Raw genomic sequence first — 14,690 nt, 5'->3', positions numbered from 1 at the left:
AATGCCAATATTTGTTGTTTCAATGCCAAATTTTATTTTCAATACCACAGGTTACTGTCACTGTTCTAGCTCCATACTCTCCATACATACATACACACAAACACACGCACATTCACATACACACGTGAGCATCTTGAGTCTTACCTCTCATTTTGATCTCCATGTCTGAGCCACCTCACTCTGTGTGATGACTTACCTCTCTCTGTGTGAGTTCTTCTGTTTAAAACAACAGAAATGTGATGTTACTCTAGTGATCCTTGTCATTAAATTGTACTTCATTGCAAATACAAAATTCAAAGCAACTGTACCTTCAACTGGGTCCCAAGATGAAGTGGCAGTCCATGGCAGGGTCACTAAAGACTCATCCTGCTCTGGGCAACCAGCTGGTTTCCTGCATGGCGTTGATACATATAAAAATAAATTATATATGATCAGAATATAAGATGATTAAGTTGATAGGTTGCATGCACATGCCATTACAAAATATGAACCTATTCTGTTATGTTAGACAATTAGACAAAATATATATAAAAAACGTACATGCAGGTGATGGAGAAAGTTTTATCTGCTGAGCTGAAAAAAAAAGACAGGAAGAGACAAACATCAGAACAATCACATGATATGCATCATGTTGACTGTCAGTGGTTCCATGTTAAGAAATATGACTGATTTCTTATATGCATGCACACATTTTAAGCCTTTCAGCCGCATGCTCCGTCCTGGACAGTTTATCTGGTCGTGCAACAGATTGATCTGTAATACAGAGACCATATAATTTGTACTGATTGCAAAATATGCAATTTGAACAATTTAAAAAATGTAGTCTATAATTAAGGTCTTACCATCGCTCGAAGAATCTGTCATGAACCTCCTTGGGCATGGGCGCTGCCTTTTTTGGACACTTGCTTCATCTGACCCAGCCTGGGTTGCCTGGTCCCAGCCCAGCTAACCTGTTGCCCAGGATTAATTTTGTGAGTTCCATCAGCTGTGTCTAAATTTAACCGGAAAGGCAAGTGGCTGCAACTCAAGATGTCTACTCTACAGAGAAGGAAAGATGATTGTGGCTCTTTCCTCCTTATGGTGGCTGTGGATCAATAGTAGAGCACTCGGTGAGTAAATGTGTGTGAGTGTTTATCTGATGAGCACCTTGTACCGCAGCCTGGGCCACCGCTTGTGAAAGGTGTCTGTACTATGCACAAGAGTAGTCAGTAAGACTAGAAAAGCGCTATATAAAAACAGTCCATTTGGCTTTCTTTTAGTTCCAAACTTTAAACATTATTTCTGGTCCTTGAGACCCCTCTTTATCTGGTTTAATCCAGATACGTTTGTTTAGAAATTGCTATGACAGAGCTTTGGTCAATCCATGACATTCTTTTTGCCAATGTTTTTAACAAACAGTGTCAGCTTCTTTTCTTTTACCTTCAGTTAAGGTTGGCACTCAAGGCATTTGGTGTCCCCTGGCAAAGGCCTTTGGCCATCCATCCTGTTCGGAATTTGTTTATCGTGCAGCCTAAAAACTGTGGTATGGTATTTAGGCTTTATCAGTTCTTGGTGATATCTGGCCGGTCCGGCATTCTCATTGAGAGGATCCGGGTATGTGATTGCCTAGGACTGACTGTCGATCTTGACTGGCATGACATGTCTAACATCCTGCAGATTTTTCTGGCTCTGGATCTGTGATTGGAGTCACCTGCTGCCTCCATGTTCCTGCTCGACGCCCTCTGCTACAATTCTGCAACCCATTGGAAGCCACCTCATTACTTGTCCGCTGGTACGTGGATCCTTTTGGACATAACATATATAGAACTGTCTACGGCTTGCATGGGGGGAGCTCCGGGAAAAACTTTGGACACTTGGCACAGCATTGCTGAGACCATGCTCCAAGTCCATGCTCTGAATTTGTGCTTTATCCTTTTCTTTTCTTTGCGTATGTGAATGGTCCCTTGTCTTGTGTCTGTTTGTGTACGTCTATTTCTGCATGTGTTGATTTGCGTCCCTACTTCCCGTTTTTACTCTCTCTGTTTTTGCGGCCATGGGATGCATATCTATGTCCCAGTGTGTTGTTTGTAACTGTTTGTGATTTCTGAATATATAAAAAAAATATATATATAAACAACATTTGATCACAAAAAAAGCTATAAAACAAATCACTGAATTGAATATGGCTGCACGGTTATGGCCATCATGATAATGACAATAATGATAAAACGATTATTTTGATCAATATTGAGATCACAATTAATTATCACGATTGTTTGATAATTTTAACCAAGACAAATTTTATAGTCACGTAGTCTATTTATAACTGCTTTTACATCTATATTGTGCTACATGTACATAGAACATACAGCTGCAACACATGTAAATGAAGAATATCTGACATAAATTGCCTAGGACATGTTTAAAAAAAAAAAAATGTGTCTCTGAGAAAGCTCCTTCACTTGTTTTCAACAATAAGGGATTAAAAGAGCAATGGAGAGTGCGATGGACGCATTGTAAGCCTACTCACAGAGTGACGACTGACTCATTAAGAACGGGTCCAGCACGGGTTCAGCAGAGTTGCACACATCATTCATATGACATGTCCGTATTGTCACTGCGCTGAATTTTTAAGAACACATTCTGGCCATGGGTCACATCACTCGCCCAGGTCCGTCTCACACGCTATTACTCTACGAACCTAAGTTGGTTGCATTCAATAACTTCTTCTGTGTTTTTCGCCGTGCAGAGATGGCAGAGTTCCCAGCGGAAACACTGGTACAAATACAGGTTTGCCTCTCATGGTTAACAATATACAGCTGTGTTAATAACAATTAAAACTAAAGACAAATGTCAGAATTGTGGACTGGCGCTGTCTCTATTGCTAGGGAGCCGTGTGTGAGTGAACAAAGGTGGGGCTGCATGGAGATTAAGCAAGAGGAGACAAACACAGGCACAGCTTTACAGAAGAAATGGGTCATGAAATGCAAAATTAAACCATGTTGATATAAAAATTGCTTCTATTGTGGAGAGGCAGCGGATGGGAGGAAATTAGGTGAGACCTAGAGAAAAAATATTAGTCGCACCCTAGGGCCCTGTGATCTAACAAACACTAACTAGCACGCTAGAACCCTGTGAGCTAACAGACACTAACCAGCATCTGTTGTGAATTTTCCTCACGTTACTCCTCTGTGACTGTCTACATCTAGAAACTAAGTTGCACGGTTTCTGCCTAAAAGGAAGTTTTTCCTCACCACTGTTGCACTGTTGCTTGCTCTGGAGGAAACTACTGGAACTGTTGGGTCCTTGTGGATTCTGGTATGTGGTCTAGACCTGCTCTATCTGTAAAGTGTCTTGAGATAACTCTTGTTGTGATTTGATACTATAAATAAAATTGAATTGAATTGAATTGAGGGAACAACTCTGACTGGCACATGATCAGACAATGGTTTAAGGAGCAGTAGATGGGCTTTGCAAAAAAATCTGGAGTGTTCTATGAACGTAATAACGCATTTAAAATATTGCTCAATTATGCAAATTTGATCATGGGAAGCCAAAATCGTGATTAAAGTTTGATTAATTGTGCAGCCCTAAATTTATATCAAATTAAGAGTTATCTGCCTTGTCGGCTGTTGCCAACAGGGTCGGTGTGGTGCTGCTGCTGTTTTGCTAAGGAAAAAAAACAGATTTATTTGAGCTGCGAGGAGAGGGGAAGTGGGGAAGCAGATGCCAGGGATTGGGGTGTAGAGACCGGGAAGCTTGATACTCGGGGGAAACGTGGGAGAGCCAGGAACTAGGGAAAGACACTGGGGCTGGAAGCTGAGACGGAGACTGGTTGAAGCAGGGTGCCGTGGGAGGGGGACCAAGAGGAGAAGCCAGCTGACCGGAGACAGGAAACAGGATGGAGATGGTGACTGCAGGGGGAAACACAAAAGAGGTAAGTCAGACATAAAACACAGAGGCCAGGACACTCAAGGAATCAGGTTTAGTTTTGGGAATTTCACCAAGGTGACTGGACCAAAAATCAAGCAAAGAGGGGTTGGAGAGCCTGATATATTGATATACTGGAGTTGATTGCAGATGGCAGGCAGGTGTGAGCGGCGGGAGCAGGTATTAGAGATGAAATGCTAGTGTGTGTAGTCAGCTGGCTTCAGCAGGAAGGAGAGTAAGGGAAACAGTGGGGGACAAACAGGGTGGGCGGACAAAAAAAAACCAACCATAACAGCTGCTAATTCTTTCGGTTACTGTTGCTGGGTTTTCTGATTCAGGTCTATAGGCCTTTTAGCCTGTGATTGATTCTATGAAAAAAATCAAAAATGCGCTTTCGTGCCATGTCATAAGCAAGATAACTTATTTAATGTTGACCTGCAGGGAAAGTTTCTACATCTATCTTCAGTCAAAAAGCGCTGTTGGTAAAATTGGCAGATTAATTTTGATCAAATTATGTGTTTATCTCCTACCATCAAAATTTTAAAATCAAATTACATTTAATTGTAAGGAAAGGGAGTAGGTGCTGCAGCATCCTCCACACCTCTAGTTCCTGCGGCCATGCGTTCTTTTCACTGTTAGTCTTGTTTGCTGTAACATATCATTTATGATCGTCAGATGGAAAAATGAACAGTTTCAGAAACAGTCTTTTAGTTATTATAGTTATTTTAACAAAAAAAGTCTATCTCTGTAGGGATTCTTTCCATAATGTTGTCACCAATCCATAGGAAATGGGGTCATTGTTATACTGAAACTAAACTTTTAAAAGAATTGGTTAAAATTCAATTTTTCTGGATGAAGATAAATTGAATGAAAAGCCTGGTGATGAATTAATAGTTAGCTGCAATATAAAATTAAGATCAAGACTGAATGCTGGAGGTTGACATAGCTTGGCTGTTCCACAAATCAAACTAAAAACTAAGGGTGACCATGTGTTTTTTGGTCACGACCCCTTAGCTTTGGAACTGCCTTCCTCTCAATGTGAGATTGGCTGACTCTACTGCAGTGCTATATAAATAAAATTATTATAATTATAATCTCAGTATATCAAACTGTGACATCACTTTTGTAATCAATTCCCAGTACTGCTGATGTGTTAACAAGATGTTAACAGCCAGAACTGATCTGACTAACCAATTAAATTGCCTGTTGCATCCTGTCTGCCTCCCCATAGGACCATTGTGTCATGGTTGCTCTTGCGTTAGCCCACTCTCCTTCCCCCTTAATCCCGGTCACATGTGCCCCAGGTTATCTCAGTTCAATTCTGAAAAGACAGACTAGCCTCACAGACTACTAATGATGCTTTCCTCATTAGCTTGTAAAATTAAAAACACAAGTGATCACCAGGGCAATGCCCACAAACAGCTGACAAGGTGGAATATTTTTGTCCCACTAATTGTGATCAACATGTTCAGGCTTCTACCAACAACAACGATTTAATGTCTAGCTTCCAATAAGAACAACAGTGGTGATCTACTTAGAAAATTCAGGATTTTCAACAGGTGGAGATCCCTCTTCTTTAAATTCACGGGAAATTCAAGGCACTGTTAAAGGTAAAGCAGGATTTCCCCCAAAAACTATATACTTAGACTAATACAAAAATAATACCTTTTAATCATCACTTATGACCAGAAGTTTGTGACAGTGTCTAAATCACTGCAGAGAGCACATGCAGAGAACCTGCCATCTGCCTATATTTGGTCTTTTCTTCTTATTTTGCTGTGTGGAACGTTAATGGGCGTCATCAAATAGCCTCTGGACCCCATGTAGGTGTGTAACCACCAACCAATAACTACGCACAGGTTGTGTAGCCCGTTCTCATTCCCAACCTTTGCTTTGTCCCCCCCGGCGTCTCCTACGGACACACAATGCACACCCTTTTAGAGTCTTTATACAAAGCCACGGTAATTGACGATGAATGGGTTATGTTTTTATATGCAGTGTTTCCCTGCTCCTTTCACTCTCCTCTGCTTTCAGAGCTGTGTGCAGTATTGTGCAGCATAGTGCTGCTTTGTGCTGTTGTTTGCAGGTGTCGCACACACACACAATTAAGCTCTGCATTCACTCATAATCGGACAAACCTTTCCCAGGGGGTGTGCAGCATTTATCATGTAACATACACACATCAATATTAGAATAGAGTAAATGGAGTATATTGTAAAATACCATGAATAAATTGATAAAACTACTCCTTACTTAACATATATTCTTTCAGTCCTACCCCTCCCTACATCTTATTGCATTGGGTTATTGCCATAGGAATAGTTTTTCTTTTGTTTGATTAGTTCTGAAGTTAGGGTATCTATATCTACAACCAGAAGGGAGCGGCTTAAACTCCACTGGAAGTGGATGGGTTGTATCCATGCAAACCTTGTCTGCCTTCTGTAACAATCTACTCAGATGTAGTTGGTATCTTCCTCAATTTGTTACCATGAGTAATTTTTGAATGTCCATACCAGCATACAATACAGTAGGAAACAATACTCTCAATGAAGGACAGCACACTGATCCCAAGTTAATTTATGGTCAACAGAAATATTTGTACTCTGTCACTATCTCTATCTCCTCTCCTCCTATCAATGTCGGATTAGGTGAGGGAGCCACAGGTCTAAAATCAAAGACCAACTCTTTGGTCTGGGAAGTATTCAAATGCACTTCATACCAGTCAGCAAATTCATGCAACACCGGACAATGTTAATTTTCATCTCGATCCAGTAAACTCATCACACCAGTAATATCTTCAATTTGTTTATTTGACGTCCAGGGTAACTACTGCAATAACAGTTAGTGCAAAATATATATAGCACTGGTGACAAGACACTACCTTGTGGTGTCCCAAAGGAAGTGAATTGGACCCCAGATAATGTGTTCCCCACCCTTACTCTTTGTGGCCACGCACTTAGGAAGTCCAAGATCCATTTAATGAGTATTGAGTTTAGCTGGAAGTTGTCTCTAAGTCTGTTTGTTAGAATTTGGGGAGGGGTTGTATTGAAAGCTGATGAAAAGTCTGCAAATAAAACACAAGCATTTGTTTTACAACCCTCCCGGTGTGCACACAGATAATTTAAAAGCACTACAATGGCATCATTTGCCCCCCTCCCAAGGCTGCAGGCAAATTGTAAAGGGTCAAGGACCTGTCTACAGGAGTTAATGATGTGTGTTTTAATGATCCACTCAAGTGATTTAACTAAAAGAGAGGTGAGGGTGATGGGGCTATAATCCTTGGATGAGGATGGATGGGAGACTTTGGGAAGGTGGGTCACCACTACTGTTTTCCAAAGCAGTGGATCCACCTGGAAAATTCCACTTAGAGTTAGACGCCATGAAAGATATTGCTTCATTAGTCTCAAACACATTTCAGCCCATTGATAGAGAACAAGTATTAGCCAGTCCATCAAGTAGGCTATTTGCTCTGCTAAGTGGTGTTTACACGGAGATAATTGATTTGCAAAATGACATTGGACAAAAGGCCAGATCAAGGGACTGGGACTTTTGGAGACTTGTAAGTAGAGAGAAGTTTCTTCTTCTCACTGCATGTGCACAAAGAGTGAGTGCTTACTTTGGATCCACTTATCTGTGTAAAATGGCGTTTTTGCAGAAGCTGCCTTACTGAAAGACACCTCACAGACTGCCTCAGATCGGCTGTCTGTAGTTATGAGCTAAACCACAAAGCACTTAGTGACAGCAGTGAGTATAATGTCTGCATGTAGTTGAAGAAGTCCTTCAAAAGTTTGAATATTATATTGTTTATATTATTTTAAATGACACTCACAATTCCTTTGGCTGTAGCAGCACTTCAAGGACAGGAATGTAAAACACCGCAGCATGTCATGAACCACGGGGAGCTAGTTAGTTTTTCTCTCCAACAAATGAAAACATGGACTCTAATTAGGGCCAGGGAGGTCTCCTTCCTCACCCTCACCGCCACAATCCCTCCAAGTTGAAGGTGGTGTTGTGGTTCTTCCATCTCGAAACAATCTAACAAAGCCCAAGTGTTCTCAATACAGTTCAGGAGGCCAAGCCAAAGGCAGAACGGGAGCACAGGCGGTCTTCTTATAAGGCAGCTTGATCGCTTGATTCACGATCAGCTTCATCAAACCTGGTGACAGAGCCATCTAGCGCTCTGCAGTGATAATGTGGGTCTGGAATAATTTGTAGCATTTTTATAATTGTAACAAGTAAAGACACAGAACATAAGAAATGGATTGGAGTAAAAGTATTAAACTCCTCGAAAACATGTACTGAAAAAATAATACTCCAATAAAGTACAGAAACAGCCTTTTAGTGCTTGAGAACAGTAGTAAAGTAGTTCTACTTTGTTACTATACATCTCTGCACACATGACGTAACACAGCACAGCTATTAGTTTTTTTATGGGTTTACGAATCCTTTCATTAATAGATCCTTTTTTCCCCTCCTATCATCTACTGTTGTGTGCAGAAAGTGTTCACAATCAACTTGAGAAATCTGATGCAGCACTGCTGCCCTCTTGTGTTTAGGTGAGTTCAGAAGTACTACGATACAGAAATAATATAAATATATGAATGGATGGGCTGAAGGATTGTGTTTCATATAGACCTTTTTCATAGCAGTCATTTTGTCATAGCAGTGTCCCCAACAGTTTTAGAGTGAGTGGGGTCTTTATGGTCTACACTAAATGACTAAATGACTACATTAAAACGTTTAACCACAGTCATGTTTATTTTCATAATTTTGAATTGTATGATTTGTAGTTTAGGTTTTCTACGACAATTTTCATTAGCCGCACCAATCACATTTCACCCTAGGCTGGAACCACTCTCAATAGTGTGGGTAATGGGCTGACCCGTGATGTACTCCTTTTACATTTGTGGTTGGCCTGCCTTGTTGCCATAGAGCTTGTTTGTTGGTGTTTGCTACGCAGTTGTTAGTTGAGGTGTGCTGGAGCAGTGCTGGACTAAAAGGTATGACCGATGCATGTAGGGGCCACAGACAGACTGACAGATAGACAGTCAGACACTAAAGCTTAACGCTTGATTTACATAGGGTGACCAGTCACTTTGAGCATGACTGTAGTGCTCGTGCACACACACGCTTTTTGACGTGAACATGCGCCAGCCCAGGTCAGGCATAGACACAGACAGATTAGACACAATTTTGCCAAAGCACACGTAGGCCTACTGCTCACAACATAATGGGGAATCTCAGTTACAGTAACATTCATGAATTTTCTTGGTATGTAGTCTACATATCTAAGAAATAACATAACATTGAAGGAGTTTTGTGTGGGACCAACTTGATTTTTCAGAATTACAGCATTCTTTTGGAAAATGCAGCCACTGAACTTGTGAAAAAACTTTGTGAAAAGGTATTTTTCATTGCTTGGCACCAAATTATTTGGAACTGCTACTACAGGCTTGAACTAAAGTGTGGTAACACCTTACTGTAAGGGTACATGAATTATGAATTAATGCATGAATTCATGTTTTGTGCATTACTTCATTCCTTTCATATCTTATGACTCATCAGGAATTGACATGAGTTCATAGCCTCTCATAGCCTCTCATTCATGACCTCATGCATAACACATCAAATAAAACATTAAATAAGGTGGGTACATCATTATGCACAAGTTGTGTTCAAATCAGAATTTACGCAGTTATGATCACATTTTTTTGCAGAAAAATAAATAATCATGACCATAATTATGTACCCACTTACCTAATGCTTTAGTTGTGTTGTTCATGTAGTATGAGGTCACGAATGACCGACTATGAACACGTCAATTCCTTATGATTCCTGGGATATTAAAGAATATAGTAATACATAAATCATTAATTACATAATGCATAATATACATAGATCAGTTAATTCATGCATGAATTCATGATAATTCATGTACCCTTACCGTAAACTGTTAGTGTTATTGTAACACACAAACACACACAAAAAGACACACGCAATCTCGTTTGATAGAGCAGATAGCTTCCCTATTAAAAACATTATTTCTGAGTGTTTTTAGGAGTAAATTTGCTCAAGAATCAATTAGTTTGCTGTCAAATTGCGCACAGGTGTTAGCAAATTTGGCTTGTGTGACTACCTTTAAGGTGGGAATCAGTCGTCAGTCAACGTGTTGTTCACGAGCCAGAAGATCTGCTCAATGGGAGCATTTGTGCCTGGTAGAGGCACGGTACATGACAAACTAACAAAGGAGACCTACATTATCTGCAAAGATTATGAAGACCGCTACGATTGACTGATGCACACACACATTGTTAAAATCATACGCTGGACGCATTATTAGTCTTTCTACATGGGTTTAGTTAAAGGTGCTCTATCCATCTCCCTTCTGTGCTTCCGCATTTAACCCACCTAACCCCCACCCTTGTGCTGGCATAAAAAATTGAAGATTTGATAGTATTTCCTCAGAATCCTTAATTATCAGACCATTCTTCAACAACGTTTGAATTCTTACTACCCAACTATACAAAATGAGATAAAACCTTCTACACTAGATCCAATCTGACAGTGCTAATTTTGTTTTATTGTTTTTTATTGTTATTATTATTATTACTGTTATTTGTGTTATCTTCCAAAAGGATTAATAAAGAGAAGCCTAAGTCTAAATCTATGGCTAATTTAAGAAAGATGTTTCCAACAGCATTTCATTTAATGCTATGCCTTAATATAAAAGAGGACCTAATTGTTAATTTCAGTCCCTCCCAAATTGATGATTTTGTAGATGGTGCTCGCTACGGACGACTTTAGACTTTGTTGCTCCTCTCAAAAAGAAGAATCTCGTTTAGATTGGCAAGACATAAAAACATATAGGAAGGCCCTCAGAAATGCCAAATCAGACTTTTACTCAACACTTATAGAACAACCCAAGATTTATTTTTAGTACTTTAGCCAGGCTGACAGAAAGTCACAGCTCTATTGAGCCATCTACTCCTATAGCTCTGATTAGTGACAACTTCATGAGCTTCTTTAATTATAAAATTATAACAATTAGAGATATAATTCATCCCCTCCTGCCCTCAACTTCTAACTGTTTAGAAACAGCTTCAAGACCCAACATATACTTAGACAGCTGGCTCCTAGTGATCTTCACCAATTAACACAAAATATTTCTACAGCTAAGCCATCTACCGGTCTCTAAAAGCTTCAACGCACCAACCCGATGGCCAAGTTTTGGCATAGAAGGCTGTCAGACCTTGAGTTGGTCTAAAAAGGGTCTCTGAACACACCAAAGCATTGCCGATTTGTTACCTTCTGCGTGTGTGTAAGACTTATCCACGAACGAGACGTATCCATAACAGCAGGTGACGCTAATCTGTTTCGTTGTCACGCTTACATAAGTGCACTGATTCGCTAGTCAAGGGCTAAAACTCCACCAATTGGTCATTGACTTTGACTGCCTTGCTTCCGACCGTGCAAGTCAGGGGGGCCAAAATGAAGGCCGACGGACATGTAATGGAGTTGCCAAGGAAGTTAAAAAGATATTTAAACGCAACAGACAAGCAACAAGAACAAAGTTAATATTGGAGTGGCTTTTCTAAGATAGAAAGCAGAGCAAGGATTTTAAAAGGGACGCCAAAGTTGCCTACATTCTTCTCTGAAGGTAATTCTGCCTATTTCTATAAATTCAAAGTTTTATAGTTGTATATAACACTAGAACGACATCTAGGATACTTTTCCTCTTGTCAATGATGAATCTCGCAATGAAATAGCAACAATATAACGTAAAACTATTAATACACTGGAAGGAACTCTCACGGATGCTAATTTCGCGTTTGGCCACTGTAGGAGTTAAAATGCGCTCAAGTTGGTTGTCATACAATTTCTCTGCTATATAGGAGAAATTCTTACACATGTAGCTTTAAAGAAATTGTAGTAAGTTGGTTTAAGTCCTAAGTTTATCAGATCTATCACAGTTTGTTAAAATCAGTGATGAATCCTTAAGGCATGCTGAAGTTAGCCAAGGGTTTCAACAAGGCTCAGTGCTTGGACCAATTCTTTTCACCTTATATATGCTTCTTCTAGGCAATATTTAATTGCACACATTTTTGTTCCCTGGAGCACCAATTACCAAATGTCAAAATTTGCTCCTTCTAATGGCCCACATCCTGAGGCATAACCTGACCAGGATTGCTCTGGACTTTTACGGATTTCCCATGAATTTTTGCCTGCACTGATACCAGGAACCTTGTATCTCTTATATCAATCCAATGGCCAATGTGCCCCATTTCTACTACGACTGTCATCAGTGTTCAAATTATATTGAAACAAAAGAATGTGGTTTGACAGTGTGTTCTGTGTGAAGCAGAATTTGATGTGAATGCTAGTCTATAAAAGTTTAGCTAGTCTATAAAAGTCTGTTTATCTTTACAAATTAAAGAGAAAATCCCAACCTCAAAATCCAAAGACACACATCAACTCCAGGTTTAATTTGTGATGTGCAATGTGGAGGGGAGTATAGAAGGCTCAAAGATAGTGGTAAAATAGGTAATGATGACATCAGTCTGATCTGGAACAATGATGGGATCCCTGTTTTTAAAAGCTCCAGATGCCAAAAATAGCCTATTCAGTGCCAAATTATTGAACTACACCCTACAATCAGGAAGAACAACATATGTGGTATTTGTCTTTGGTTTGGAGAGAGCAAGCCTAATATAGAGACTCTCCTAATTCCATTGTCAAAAGAGCTACAGGAACTTCAAAGTAATGGGATCACCTGGGGAGATGGTTGCACTTCAAAGGTGCATGCACTGACAGTATGTGTAGTGCCGATTCAGTTGCAAGGCTACTTCTCCAAAATAAGAAACAGTTAAATGGCGTTTATGGCTCTGACTTCTGTTACCACAGAGGTGGAGGCTCCTCTCCGTATGTTATTACTGAAACCTGTCTTCGTGCAGAAGTTGAGCATTTTGACAATGCCATGAATGCAACACCTCAGCAGCCCATAATGGAAGTAAAAGGCCCAAATCAACTAATGAAACTAGACAATTTCTAAATGGTGCAAGGCTTTGTTTCACAATATCAGCATAGTGTTTGCCTTAGAGTTACAAGACAGATGACGTCTCTGTGGTTAGATTCCACAAACCATCAGCTTGGCTGGTACATAGGCACCCAAACTGAGCCCCAACTGAGATCACAAGAGTACCACGATAGATGCGAGAAAGGAAGTTCTGGAAGGCGTCTGAGGGGAGTTTGCTTCTTTTGTTTTATGCTTGCCTTTTTTAAATGGCATCCTCCCCAGAAAATTCAGAAATCATGTTATCCTTTTGGTTTTTGCAGTCTATCATATACAGCAAAAAAGGATCAGAGAGGCCAAAGTGGTGATAGCTGAGCAGGCATTGAAAATAATTGTAAGAGACGTTTAGGGGTTATATGGCACAGCTAATGTGTCATATTTGGCTGTGAGTGTGAGGAACTGTGGGCCCCATCCACATTTTCCTTTGAATCTTTTAACAGCACCCTGTTGACATGTTTCAATGGCCCAACTCATGTCCCCCTCCAAATAATGTACCTGTATAAGGTACCTTAGGGAGAGGAGTCTCACAAAGAAAGGAGCAGCAGTGACGCATAATGCAGATGCCTCGGTTTTACACATGCTTGCAATAGATGATGGTGTTAGAGTGAAACAAGCCTCCTACTACAACCATTTCATTGTGAATCGAATACCGTATCACTCTGACACAAACAGCCACCTACTGAAAAGAATCAACTCTGTTGTAGAGTTGCAGAATGGAACATTAGTCAGAATTGTGTATTTGGTTATTTCTGGTGCAACACACTGTGTTTTGGTCGAGGAGCTATTTAAGTCTGGAAGGAAGCTGTGCAGAGACTCAATACATATTGCATCATGCCTTGTGTTTGAGTGCAATATAGTGTATGCCATTAATTAGTCATTTACACGCAACTTTCCATAAATGATACTTTCCATAGGTAAAGTGATTTGCCACTTTAAAAATATTTTTTATAAAAAAAAGAAATTAAAAATAAACTTCTATACAATTTAACAAACATTAACAACAAAGTACACTTTCAAAATGTACAGTTAAAAAGTAATTTGATTAAAAATTAGCCAAATTAGTATACTTTTTAATTGGACTCTGAAGGTGAACTTAATTACATCTATTTTGAAGTATACTTTTAAAAAGTACATGTTAAATACTCTTTAAATAAAGCACAACAAGTAGAAGTATACTTGTTTTGTACTTCATGTACTTTATTCATATTTCTAATATACTTGAAACTTTTAGACACCACAATAATGCACTAAGGGCAACCTGCACAATTGGTTCATTTACATTTTAGCATACATTTAGCATATTATTTAAGCAGTTGCACATTTTGTTTTCCCATCCTGTATATATTTAAATATTTGTTCTTATACTTTATTCTTATATTTTATTCCTATTTTGTTATTTTATGTAGCCTATACTGCATGTATATATTTTTCCTAGTATCTCATTTATATTTGTATTCTGTGTTGTGTGACAAATGTACGTGTGCTGCTGTAACACCGCAATTTCCCATTTTTTGGGATCAATAAATATCTATCTATCTATCTATCTATCTATCTATCTATCTATCTATCTATCTATCTATCTATCTATCTTTAAAAACTATAGTACTTTTTTTTACCTGGTGCGCTGCCACATGGGCCTCGACGGACCAGACCCGGGCGGCAGACGCTGGCTCTGGGGACGTGGAACGTCACCTCTCTGTGGGGGAAGGAG

General features: G+C 39.5%; 2 long non-coding RNA genes across 2 annotated transcripts in view; both read left to right on the top strand.

Annotated features, from left to right (window-relative positions):
* Positions 1-5,759: 5,759 nt before the first annotated feature.
* LOC117939179 overlaps positions 5,760-14,690 on the top strand; it is a 22,699-nt gene continuing 13,768 nt past the window's right edge. The window contains exons 1-2 of the long non-coding RNA XR_004655534.1: positions 5,760-5,771; positions 6,771-6,775. This is a non-coding gene — a long non-coding RNA (uncharacterized LOC117939179). The remainder of the gene's footprint in view (positions 5,772-6,770; positions 6,776-14,690) is intronic.
* The window catches only part of LOC117939184, a 16,914-nt gene continuing 9,962 nt past the window's right edge, over positions 7,739-14,690 (top strand). Inside the window, exon 1 of the long non-coding RNA XR_004655539.1 lies at positions 7,739-7,814. This is a non-coding gene — a long non-coding RNA (uncharacterized LOC117939184). The remainder of the gene's footprint in view (positions 7,815-14,690) is intronic.

Source organism: Etheostoma cragini, chromosome 24 (assembly GCF_013103735.1).
Source record: "Etheostoma cragini isolate CJK2018 chromosome 24, CSU_Ecrag_1.0, whole genome shotgun sequence".
NCBI lineage: Eukaryota > Metazoa > Chordata > Actinopteri > Perciformes > Percidae > Etheostoma > Etheostoma cragini.
This window is presented reverse-complemented; position numbering and strand designations above follow the sequence as displayed.